This window comes from Lepidochelys olivacea, assembly GCF_965140295.1.
Source record: "Lepidochelys olivacea isolate rLepOli2 genome assembly, chromosome: 3".
NCBI classification, from domain to species: Eukaryota; Metazoa; Chordata; order Testudines; family Cheloniidae; genus Lepidochelys; species Lepidochelys olivacea.
This window is the reverse complement of record NC_140413.1, coordinates 16124118-16136605: the sequence shown is the minus strand read 5'-3', so window position 1 is coordinate 16136605 and position 12488 is coordinate 16124118.

The following is a 12488-nucleotide window of genomic DNA, read 5'->3' as shown; positions in this document are numbered from 1 at the left end:
GGAGCTATGATCATTTACATCAATTGAGGATCTGCCCTACTGACTTTAACGCCAAGGCCCTGATCCTGCAAACCCTTATGCATATGCTTAACTGTACTCCCGTGAGCAGTCCCCTAGATTTCCATGGAATTACTCCTGTGCATAAAGTTAAGCGCATCTGTATGTGTTTGCAGGATTAGGCCTGATCCTCTACATTTCCAGCATTTTACATACAGCATAATAAAGAAGAAAGAATACCAGCCCAATATGTTTTTTCCTCTGTAGGTCACCTCTGACTTTACTCTCTAACCCAGTCCAGTCTTGCCAACTAAACTGCAGGTGTTAAATATTGAAATGATATTTACTTTTCATTTTTGCTTCTCTTTGCCCTTCCTGGTGGTGGCTGGGGCCAAACGTGTCAGAATACCGTGTGAGAGGCTGTTGTGCTATTTCCTGCCCAATGAGATTTGCACGATACTACTGTTCTCACGAAGGAACCTCTGCTTGAGTGCCTGTTCCATTACCTGCTGCCAAACCTTCTCCCTCCCTTGTGTCCAGTCTCTCCTGAAACCTCAAGGAGGCAGGCTGTTAAGTGAATGGAGGTGTTGACCTATCCTCCACAGGCACAGGTTCTATTCTTAGCTCTCATGGAGGCCCGCTGTGGTACCTTGAGCACCTTACGTCACCGCTCTGTGCCTCAGTTTCCCCATATGTAAAATGAGGATCATGGTACTTAATTGACTTTGCAAGGTATGGAGGTACTCCAATAAAAGGGATTATTGTTACTGGGCTCTAAAGCCCCCTCCCCCCCCGATTTTATAAATCATAACAATACAGCCAATTTGGCATGCTCAAGAGATTTGAATAATTCCCTCCGAGATACTTCTTTCAGTGCAAGCTTTTGTGGTTTAACTTATTGCTACTCTGCTACCCACAGGAAATGGTGTGGAACCTGATGGGACTTGCTTCAGTAACAAAGCTGTTGTTCCCATGAAGGGAGTAAAACCAGTATCGCTGCATACCAGTGGGTTGCTTTGGGTCCTGGTAGATGCTGGTGCTGACAGGCCTGCTGAAGACAGATCATATTTTTATTAAACTCATTGAGATATCCAAGCTAGTTATTGAGCTGGGCCTTATCTGACCCTTTGCAATGCTGCCTGGGGAGGGCATTCAAAGTGCATCCTGCTCTTAAGGAAGTAAATGACTCCAACAGGAGCAGGACTTGTTACCTTCAGCAGTTCTACACTCTGGAATGTAAATGGATACACAGATGTGTAGCTAAGGGCCTGTCTGTCTACATCATTACTTAGTGCATGGCAAGCTACAGTGTGAATCTACAGCACACTAGCTTGCCACACATTTCTTCTTCTTAGTGTATGTGCAATGTGCCTCAGGTGGCACGTGACCAGGATTTATCACCGAATTTGATCCGCTGGTTAGATCATTAGCTTCCTTGGCTGGGGCTGGTACTGACGGGGAGTGCAACGTGAACACTCATCCATGCCCCCTGCGGAACATCCAAGCATATAGCAGAACTTTTAATGCACAGTAGCAAGGTTCACGTGGCCAGTTAGTGTGTGTCAAGCTGGTGCAGTGCAGATTCACATCGCCGCTTGCAGTTCACTCAGTCTTCGTGTAGACAAGCCCTATCTCTCTTCTATAGTGTGTACCTGTGGTATACATAGTTAACACGACATGTAAGCAGTCCCGGGTTTACAATGGCTCCAGTGGCTCCATGGAGCCGGGCCCATGCTCAGAAGGGACCCCCGGCCTGCTCTGCTTGCACTGTGCCCCGAGATCCTGCTGGCTCCCCCTGCCCACCATTTGCTCCTCTTGGCCTGCCTGCCTGCTGCCTCCTCGGCCCCACCCCCCGCTCCTCTCTGCCTGCTGGCTGGACCCCAATGCCGCTCCGGCTCCGGGCAGTCTCTGCTTCCCACGGCCTGCCCCACCTGTCTCACCAGAGCTGAGCTGCCTGGGATTGGTGCAGAAGCCCAGCCAGTCTCAGCTAGGTGTGTATGTGTGTGAGGGGACAGGCTTGGATGGGCCCCTCCAGGCAAGTGTGTCTTGAGGGACCCTGGCCTGGCTGATTGCGCCACTTCCGAGGAACCGGAATGATTCCCGGCCCTGGGACCAGCCCTGGCTGCATTGCCAGCTCAGTCTGGCAGGTGCAGTCACCTCCCAGCAGGGCCGGTGAGTGTGGCTGGGAGGCAGGGCTTCGGGGAGTGGGTCTGTGGAGAGTCTGGGGGGGCGGTGCGGGGCTGTGAGGGGGCAGGGAAGATCTGGGTGTGTTGGAGCACTAGGGAGTGGGGGTTCTGTGGGGGGTGCTGGGCAGTTGTGGTGGGGCTGTGGGCAGGTGTGGTGTTGTGCACGGCGCTGTGCATTTGTGGGTGGGTCTGGGAGGGGCGCTGGCCATAGGGAGTTGTGGGGTGTTGGGGGCTGTGTGGTGTGGAATAGGCCCAACCCCGAGGGGAAGGGACATGCTGACAGCACAGGGCCAGGCGGACCACTGTGCATCTGGCAACTGACGGTTTGTAAATAGTGTCCTCGCATTGGGCGGAGCAGGGCCGCTCCTGCCATGCCATGTCCCATTGCCTCTGGCTGACCCCTCGCTCTGGGGACTGAACTCCCCGCGCCATGCTACACTGCCTCCATGGGGGCCCACAAAAGGTTAATCCAGCCCTGCATGTAAGAACATAAGAACGGCCATACAGGGTCAGACCAGTGGTCCATCTAGCCCAGTGTCCTGTCTTCTGACAGTGGCCAATGCCAGGTGCCCCAGAGGGAATGAACAGAACAGGTTCATCCAGTGATCCAACCCCTGTCACCCATTCCCAGCTTCTGGCAAACAGAGGCTAGGGACACCATCCCTGCCCATCCTGGCTAAAAGCCATTGATGGACCTATCCTCCATGTATTTATCTAGTTCTTTTTTGAACCCTAACCCTTTTATAGTCTTGGCCTTTACAACATCCTCTGGCAAAGAGTTCCACAGGTTGACTGTGCATTGTGTGAAGAAATACTTCCTTTTGTTTGTTTTAAACCTGCTGCCTAGTAATTTCATTGGGTTCCTAGTTCTTGTGTTATGAGAAAGAGTAAATAATACTTCCTTATTTCCTTTCTCCACACCAGTCATGATTTTATAGACACCTCAATCATATCCCCCCTTAGTCATCTCTTTTCCAAGCTGAGGAGTCCCAGTCTTATTAATCTCTCCTCATACAGAAGCCGTTCCATACACCTAATAATTTCTGTTGCACTTTTATGTACCTTTTCCAGTTCCAACATATCTTTTTTGAGATGGGGGCAACCAGATCTGCATGCAGTATTCAAGATGTGGGCCTACCATCATTTTATATGTATAGTTGGGATTATGTTTTCCAATATGCATTGCTTTGCACTTATCAACATTGAATTTCATCTGCCATTTTGTTGCCCAGTTGCTCAGTCACCCAGTTTTGTGAGATCCTTTTGCAACTCTTTGCAGTCAGCTTTGGGCTTAACTATGCTGAATAGTTTTGTACCATGTGAAAATTTTGCCATTGCAGTACTTACCCCTTTTTCCAGATCACTTATGAATATGTTGAACAGTACTGGTCCCAGTGTAGACTCCTCTCTATTCTGAAAACTGATCATTTATCCCTACTCTTTGTTTCCTATATTTTAACCAGTTACCAACCCATGAGAGGACCTTCCCTTTTATCCCATGACTGCTTACTTTGCTTAAGAGCCTTTGATGAGGGACCTTGTCAAAGGCTTCCTGAAAATCTAAGTACACTATATCCACTTGATCACCCTTGTCCACATGCTTGTTGACCCCCTCAAAGAATTCTAATAGATTGGTGAGGCATGATTTCCCTTTCCAAAAAACATGTTGACTCTTCACCAACAAATTGTGTTCATCTATATGTCTGATAATTCTGTTCTTTACTGTAGTTTCAGCCAATTTGCCCGGTACTGAAATTAGGCTTATTGGCTTGCAATTGCCAGGATCACCTGTGGAGTAGGTTTGCCAGGCGTCTGGTTTTCAACCGGAACACCTAGTTGAAAAGGGACGCTGGTGGATCTGGTTGGCACTGCTCACAGGGCCATTAAAAGTCCGGTCGGCAGCACAGCGGGGTCTTGGGGCTAAAGCAGGCTAACTGCCCTGGTTCCACGTGGCTCCCAGAAGCGGCTGCCAGGTCCCTGTGACTCCTAGGCACATTGGCGGCCAGGGAGGCTACTTGTGCCTCCCCTGCCCAAGTGCCAGATCCACAGCTCCCATTGGCCAGGCACTGTGATCAATGGGAGCTGCAGGGGGGACACCTGCAGGTGCAAGGGCAGCGCATGGAGCCTCCCTGGCTGCCCATGTGCCTAGGCTCCACAGGGACATCTTGGTCCCTCCTAGGAGCCCTGGTAAGCATTACCATGACCCCGCACCTCACACCCCTTCCTGCCCGGAGTCCCTTCCTGTACCCAAACTCCCTCCCAGAGCCCAGACCCCATCCACACGCCAACACCCTGCCCTAGCCCTGAGACCCCTCCTGCATCCCAAACCCCTCATTCCTGGCTCCACCCCAGAGCCCATACCCCCAACCCCACACTCCAAATGTCTGCCCCAGCCTGGAGCCTCTCCTGCATCCCAAATCCCTCATCCCCATCCAAGAGCCCACACCCCCAGCCGAAGTCCTCACCCCTCTCCTGCACTCCAACCCCTGCCCCAGCCCAGTGAAAGTGAGTGAGGGTAAGGGGCCTCGGAGAGGAGGCAGGGCAGGAGCCGGCCTCGAGGAAGGTGCGGGCCAGGGGGTAGGGCAGGGGTGTTCGGTTTTGCGCGATTAGAAAGTTGGCAACCATAGAATCATAGAATATCAGGGTTGGAAGGGACGTCAGGAGGTCATCTAGTCCAACCCCCTGCTCAAAGCAGGACCGATCCCCAATTAAATCATCCCAGCCAGGGCTTTGTCAAGCCTGACCTTAAAAACTTCTAAGGAAGGAGATTCCACCACCTCCCTAGGTAACGCATTCCAGTGTTTCACCACCCTCCTAGTGAAAAAGTTTTTCCTAATATCCAACCTAAACCTCCCCCACTGCAACTTGAGACCATTACTCCTTGTTCTGTCATCTGCTACCACTGAGAACAGTCTAGAGCCATCCTCTTTGGAACCCCCTTTCAGGTAGTTGAAAGCAGCTATCAAATCCCCCCTCATTCTTCTCTTCCGCAGACTAAACATCCCCGGTTCCCTCAGCCTCTCCTCATAACTCATGTGTTCCAGTCCCCTAATCATTTTTGTTGCCCTCCGCTGGACTCTTTCCAATTTTTCCACATCCTTCTTGTAGTGTGGGGCCCAAAACTGGACACAGTACTCCAGATGAGGCCTCACCAGTGTCGAATAGAGGGAAACGATCACGTCCCTCGATCTGCTGGCAATGCCCCTACTTATACATCCCAAAATGCCATTGGCCTTCTTGACAACAAGGGCACACTGTTGACTCATATCCAGCTTCTCGTCCACTGTAACCCCTAGGTCCTTTTCTGCAGAACTGCTGCCTAGCCATTCGGTCCCTAGTCTGTAGCGGTGCATTGGATTCTTCCGTCCTAAGTGCAGGACTCTGCACTTGTCCTTGTTGAACCTCATCAGATTTCTTTTGGCCCAATCCTCCAATTTGTCTAGGTCTCTCTGTATCCTATCTCTACCCTCCAGCGTATCTACCTCTCCTCCCAGTTTAGTGTCATTTGCAAACTTGCTGAGGGTGCAATCCACAACATCCTCCAGATCATTTATGAAGATATTGAACAAAACCGGCCCCAGGACCGACCCTTGGGGCACTCCACTTGATACCGGCTGCCAACTAGATATGGAGCCATTGATCACTACCCGTTGAGCCCGACAATCTAGCCAGCTTTCTATCCACTTTATAGTCCATTCATCCAGCCCATACTTCTTTAACTTGCTGGCAAGAATACTGTGGGAGACAGTGTCAAAAGCTTTGCTAAAGTCAAGGAACAACATGTCCACTGCTTTCCCTTCATCCACAGAACCAGTTATCTCGTCATAGAAGGCAATTAGATTAGTCAGGCATGACTTGCCCTTGGTGAATCCATGCTGACTGTTCCTGATCACTTTCCTCTCCTCTAAGTGCTTCAGAATTGATTCCTTGAGGACCTGCTCCATGATTTTTCCGGGGACTGAGGTGAGGCTGACTGGCCTGTAGTTCCCAGGATCCTCCTTCTTCCCTTTTTTAAAGATGAGCACTACATTAGCCTTTTTCCAGTCGTCCGGGACTTCCCCGGATCGCCATGAGTTTTCAAAGATAATGGCCAATGGCTCTGCAATCACATCTGCCAATTCCTTTAGAACCCTCAGATGCAGCGCATCCGGCCCCATGGACTTGTGCACGTCCAGCTTTTCTAAATAGTCCCCAACCACTTCTTTCTCCACAAAGGGCTGGTCACCTCCTCCCCATGCTGTGCTGCCCAGTGCAGTAGTCTGGGAGCTGACCTTGTTCGTGAAGACATTGAAGGCAAACCTTGTTCGTGCAGGCAAAAAAAGCATTGAGTACATTAGCTTTTTCCCTATTGTGGAGCCTTTTTAAATGTTTGCTGTTACATTAGCTATCTTCCAGTCATCTGCTGTAGAAGCTGATTTAAGTTATAGGTCACATACCACAGTTAGTAGTTCTGCAATTTCACATTTGAGTTCCTTCAGAACTCTTGGGTGAATACCATCTGGTCCTGGTAAATTATTACTGTTTAATTTATCAATTTGGTCCAAAACCTCCGCAATCTGGGACAGTTCCTCAGATTTGCCACTTAAAAAGAATGGCTCAGGTGTGGGAATCTCCCTCACATCCTCTGCAGTGAAGACTGATGCAAAAAACATCTTCTCCACAATGTCCTTATCCCCCTTGAGTGATCCTTTAGCATCTCAATCGTCCAGTGGCTCCACAGGTTTTTTAGCAGGCTTCCCATTTCTGATGTACTTAGCAATTTTTTTTGCTCTTACTTTTTTGAGTCTTTGGCTAGCTGTTATTCCAATTCTTGAAGTTCATGAGCACAGATACTGAGATATCTGGGATTATTCACGTTCAGCCAAATAGCAAGCTATTTGGGCCGTTGCAGTTCCTGCAGAGTCCAGCTGCTTAGCGCTAGCGTTAAACTTCATTTTTGAAACTTGGAGTGTTGCTGGGTGCTGTTTAACAGCTGTGTTGCATCCCAGATGTGGCTGCATTTTAGTGATTAAAGTACTCCTGTAAATATTTGCAAAGTTTTTTTGGCATCCTTTGCCATGGGCAACATTTTCAAATGTGCTTAAATCATTGAAAGCCAATGGGACTTAGAATCCTAAGGGCTAGATCCAAAAATGGGATTTAAGTCCCATACTGCCACTTTAGTTGCTTGAGTCCAAAATTTAGATCCTCAAAAAGGCCCTCACCTGCTGCATAATCCTGTAGGTGCCCACATTTCCACAGGTAAAGTCCCCTAAATTTCTGCCCAGGGGAATGCACAAAAGTACCTAGGTCCTGATAACACTGAACTAGTTGGCATTTAACTTACCTAAGCCCCAGCACAATTCCCAAACTAGGTGCTCCTCCTCGTACCTCATATTCATTGGAGCAGGGACTAGATGTGGGGTTGCCCAGATGAGTGCCTTAACCACCAGCCTATAGAGTCACTCTAATACTCTCTCTGCCCCAATGAATATTTGAGTATTTCATACACAATTCATAGATTCATAGATTCCAAGGCTACAAGATACCATTGTGATCATCTAGTCTGATCTCCTTTATAACACAGGCCACAGAACTGCCCCAGAATAATTCCCAGAGCAGATCTTTAAAACATCCAGTCTTGATCTAAAAGTTGTGAGTGATGGAGAATCCACCACAACCCTTGGTAAATTGTTCCAATGGTTAATTATTCTCACTATTAAAAATGTACAACTTATTTCCTGTCTGAATTTGTCTAGCTTCAACTTCCAGCCATTGGATGGTGTTAGACCTTTCTCTTCTAGACTGAAAAGTCCATTATTAATGATTTGTTCCCCATGTAGATACTTATCAACTGTAACCAAGTCACCCCCTAATCTTCTCTTTGTTAAGCTAAATAGATTTAGCTCCTGGAGTCTGTCACTTTAAGGCATGTTTTCTAATCCTTTAATCATTCTCATGGCTCTTCCCTGAACCCTCTGCAATTTATCAATGTCTTTCTTTAATTCTGGGCACCAGAACTGGACATAGTATTCCAGCAGTGGTCACACCAGTGCCAAATATAAAGGTAAAATAACCTCTCTACATGAGATTTCCTGTTTATGCATCCAAGGATCGCATTAGCTCTTCTAGCCACAGCATCACACTGGGAGCTCATGTTCAGCTGATTGTCCACCACATCTCCCAAATCTTTTTCAGAGTCACTGCTTCCCAAGTTCGAGTTCCCCATCCGGTATGTAAAAACTACGTTCTTTATTTCTAGATGTATACATTTAGCCATATTAAAATGTATATTGTTTGCTTTTGGCAAGTTTAGCAATCAATACAGATCACTCTGAAACAGTGACATTTCTTCTTCATTATCAATCAGCACCCCACACTTTTTGTGTCATCTGCAAACTTTGTCAATGGTGATTCTCTTGGCAAGAATACTGTGGGAGACCGTATCAAAAGCTTTGCTAAAGTCAAGGAATAACACCTCCACTGCTTTCCCCTCATCCACAGAGCCAGTTATCTCATCACAGAAGGCAATTAGGTTGGTCAGGCATGACTTGCCCTTGGTGAATCCATGATAACTGTTCCTGATCACTTTACTCTCCTTGAAGTGCTTCAAAATTAATTCCTTGAGGACCTGCTCCATGATTTTTCCAGGGACTGAGGTGAGGTTGACTGGCCTATAGTTCCCCGGATCCTCCTTCTTCCCTTTTTTAAAGATGGGCACTACATTAGCCTTTTTCCAGTTGTCCGGGACATCCCCAGATCACCATGAGTTTTCAAAGATAATGGCCAATGGCTCTGCAATCACATCAGTCAACTCCTTTAGCACTCTCGGATGCAATGCATCTGGCCCTATGGACTTATGCTCGTCCAGCTTTTCTAAATAGTCCCGAACCACTTCTTTCTCCACAGAGGGCTGGTCACCTCCTCCCCATGCTGTGCTGCCAAGTGCAGTAGTCTGGGAGCTGACCTTGTTCATGAAGACAGAGGCAAAAAAAGCATTGAGTACATTAGCTTTTTCCACATCCTCTGTCACTAGGTTGCCTCCCTCATTCAGTAAGGGGCCCACACTTTCCTTGATCTTCTTCTTGTTGCTAACATACCTGAAGAAACCCTTCTTGTTACTCTTAACATCCCTTGCTACCTGCAACTCCAAGTGTGATTTGGCCTTCCTGATTTCACTCGTGCATGCCTGAGCAGTATTTTTATACTCCTCCCTGGTCATTTGTCCAATCTTCCACTTCTTGTAAGCTTCTTTTTTGTGTTTAAGATCATCAAGGATTTCACTGTTAAGCCAAGCTGGTCGCCTGCCATATTTACTATTCTTTCTACACATCGGGATGGTTTGTTCCTGCAATCTCAATAAGAATTCTTTAAAATACAGCCAGCTCTCCCCTACCCTCTTTCTCCTCCACTGGGATCTGGCATCCAAATCCTCCGTTTGCCAAGTTTAGTTCAGTTGACAGTGACCCCCCTCAATCCGGACAGGCTAAGTACAGTCCTGCTGCCCTTTACTCATACAATAAGGGAAAGAACATTTCATTACCCCTCACAGGCGCTGGCTTCCAACTTGCCTCGGGGGTGCTCAACACCCACTCAGCCCCAGGACCTGGCCCCCTTCCACCCTTTCCCCAAAGCCCCCACTCCTGCCCCACCCCTTCCCCCCCACTCTGCCTCCTGCCCCGAGTGCACCCCATCCCTGTTCCTCTAGGGTGACCATATTTCCCAAAGGAAAAATGGACCCCCTGCAGAGCTGGCCCGAGCCGCTTGCCTGAGCCCTGCCCCCCCTGCCCCCATGTGAGGCTGGCAATGCCACTCACCTGCCTGCACATTCCTCCGCACCACACCCCACTTTTTTGGCAAAAGAGGGCATTTGTCCTGTTTGCTCTTGGCGACTGCCAAAAAAGTCAGGACGGCCAAGATAGGGCTTAAAAAAGGGACGGTCATACCCAAAACAGCACATATTGGACTAGATGACCTCCTGAGGTCCCTTCCAACCCTGATATTCTATATGGTCACCCTACGCTCCTCCCCCACCCGTAGGAGGTGCTGGGAAGGTGGAGGAGGAGTTGCTGGGAAGGAGGAGGAGGAGTTGATTGGAGGGGCTGCCGGTGGGCAGGAGGTGCTGGCGGGGGGTGGAGGGGGAAGGGAGGGAGGGGAGCTTGGCTGCCGGTGGGTGCTAAGCACTCGCTAATTTTTTTCCGTGGGTATTCCAGCCCTGGAGCACCTGCAGAGTCAGTGCCTATGTTACCCCCACATTCAAATTTTTATTAAAGATATTGTTAAAATTATATAAGACACAGGTTAAGGAAAGAGTGTCTGTACACCTGGGTATAGTGCTTAAATTATCCAAAAGTACAAAGGATTGGTTTAAAAGTAATACAATACATATAGTACATAATCAGCAATAACCCAAATAAGATTAAAAATTTAATGATACAATTTAGAGATTAGCATCCAAATATTCGGGTACATCATGAAAAGGTATACAGAGAGTTGGTTGTGGAAAGCAAATATATCAATGGGTGAAGATTGTCCCTCAGTAATACAGGATAGGTTGACCATTAGAAAATACAATCCATCAGAGAAGTATTTCAGTTACTTTCCCAACTATGCTTCTCATCGGCATTCTAGCTCATCTCTCCTGGTATTGCCGATATCTGGTGATGTGTTCTAGGTAGATGTCCCTCAGCCACCTGATGGAGTCCAACACCATGAGTTGCCACGTCAGCTGAGCATAGCACTGACCAATTCCACATTCCTGCAACACTCACTCATTGCTGGGGTCCCGTGCGCCCAGGACTCTGCCGATCAGCGCGTCCGTTTGAACTTGGTAACCCCTAGCTCACAAGATGTCGGCCAGAGGGACTTATTTCTCCAGTTTTTGATATCGGGCATTGTGACGTCCACCATGACGATCTTCTTTTGGTTCTCGTTGGTGATGACAATGTCCGGTCGCAGTTGGCTGTTCGTTCTGGGGATGGCGGCATTCATGACCACCTTCCCCACAGGTGGCAGGGTGGCTCTGACTAGGCAATCTTGGATGGTGCTGTGGTGCAGCTGCCAGGCTCTGGAATGGGACTTGCAGCTACACAAGACCTGGGGTAGCATCTCATTGGCACAGCCACGCTTTCTGCATTGCTTGTCCCAATTCCAATAGCGGACGGCTCCGTGCAGCAGGACACAGTTGAGCCAGGCCCTGTGGATGAACCTCCAGTCAGCAAATTGCATGAAGCTGCCCCAACCCCCTGGGAGGAAGTGGTTGTTGGCATCCCACTTGCACCTTGTTTCAAAGGCCTTGCCCAGGTCTGGCTTCCGTTTCAGGTTTTCCATGTACTGGCAGCGGATGGCATCCTTCAGGGTCCTCTCCAGCATGGTTCTAGCTCTCAGAGTGATGATGGTTTGCTCTGTGTTCTTCACCTGCGGCACCAGGACTCCCAGCTCCTGGCGTTCCTTGCACCATATCCAGCAGCAGCTGATACGCTTCTCCAGTCACCATGGAACATTGCGGGCACGAGTCCAGAGTGAAGCAAAGTCTCCCCCGTCTCTTCCAAATTCACCTTCCAGGGAGCCGCTCAGGTATGTGGCGACATCTTGGTTGGAGTGGTCCTGTCGATTCACTTCCTGATTACATCATGCATAGCACTCTCCATGATGTTCCTCACCATGGCGTTTGAGAGCATCAGAAAGCATAAGGCGTGAGTGATCACTGCAACGTCGCACAGATCACCCATACGAGGGACATTGGTGCCGCCCTGCCTGTGTGAGATGTACATCAGTTCATTGTTGGCTGTCAGGGGAAGAAACATCTACTTCTTCACTAGCTGCCTGATGGTGGTGTCTGCCTTGTTCAGAGGTACCTTCACCATGGCAGATCTCCTCAGGACAAATGAGATACAGGGGATCAGGAAGGTATTCAAGGCATTGATCTTCTGCCATGGTGCCAGTACGGAGGAGTTGATCCTGGCCACATCTCATAGGATCTCCTCAGGTGTCTGCTGGATGCGGAAACCTGTCGGCGTGCTGAGATGTTGGTATGCTTGACCATACTCAAGGAAAATTATGGGACCATCGTGGATCTGAAACAGCACCATCTGGACCGAGTCACTTTTACTGCCATCGATATGCAGGGATGCGCACTTCCTGGCATTGAAGCACAGTCCCGTCCAGTTGGCAGCCTGGCTGGTGATATCGAGCATTTGTTGGAGAGTCTCAGGGTTGTCTGCGATCAGGTCCAGATCATCTGCATAGGCCAGGATAGTCACTCTATTGCTGTACAGGTCAAAATCGCCTAGACCGCTGGAGATAGCTCAAATGAGCAGCTCCATG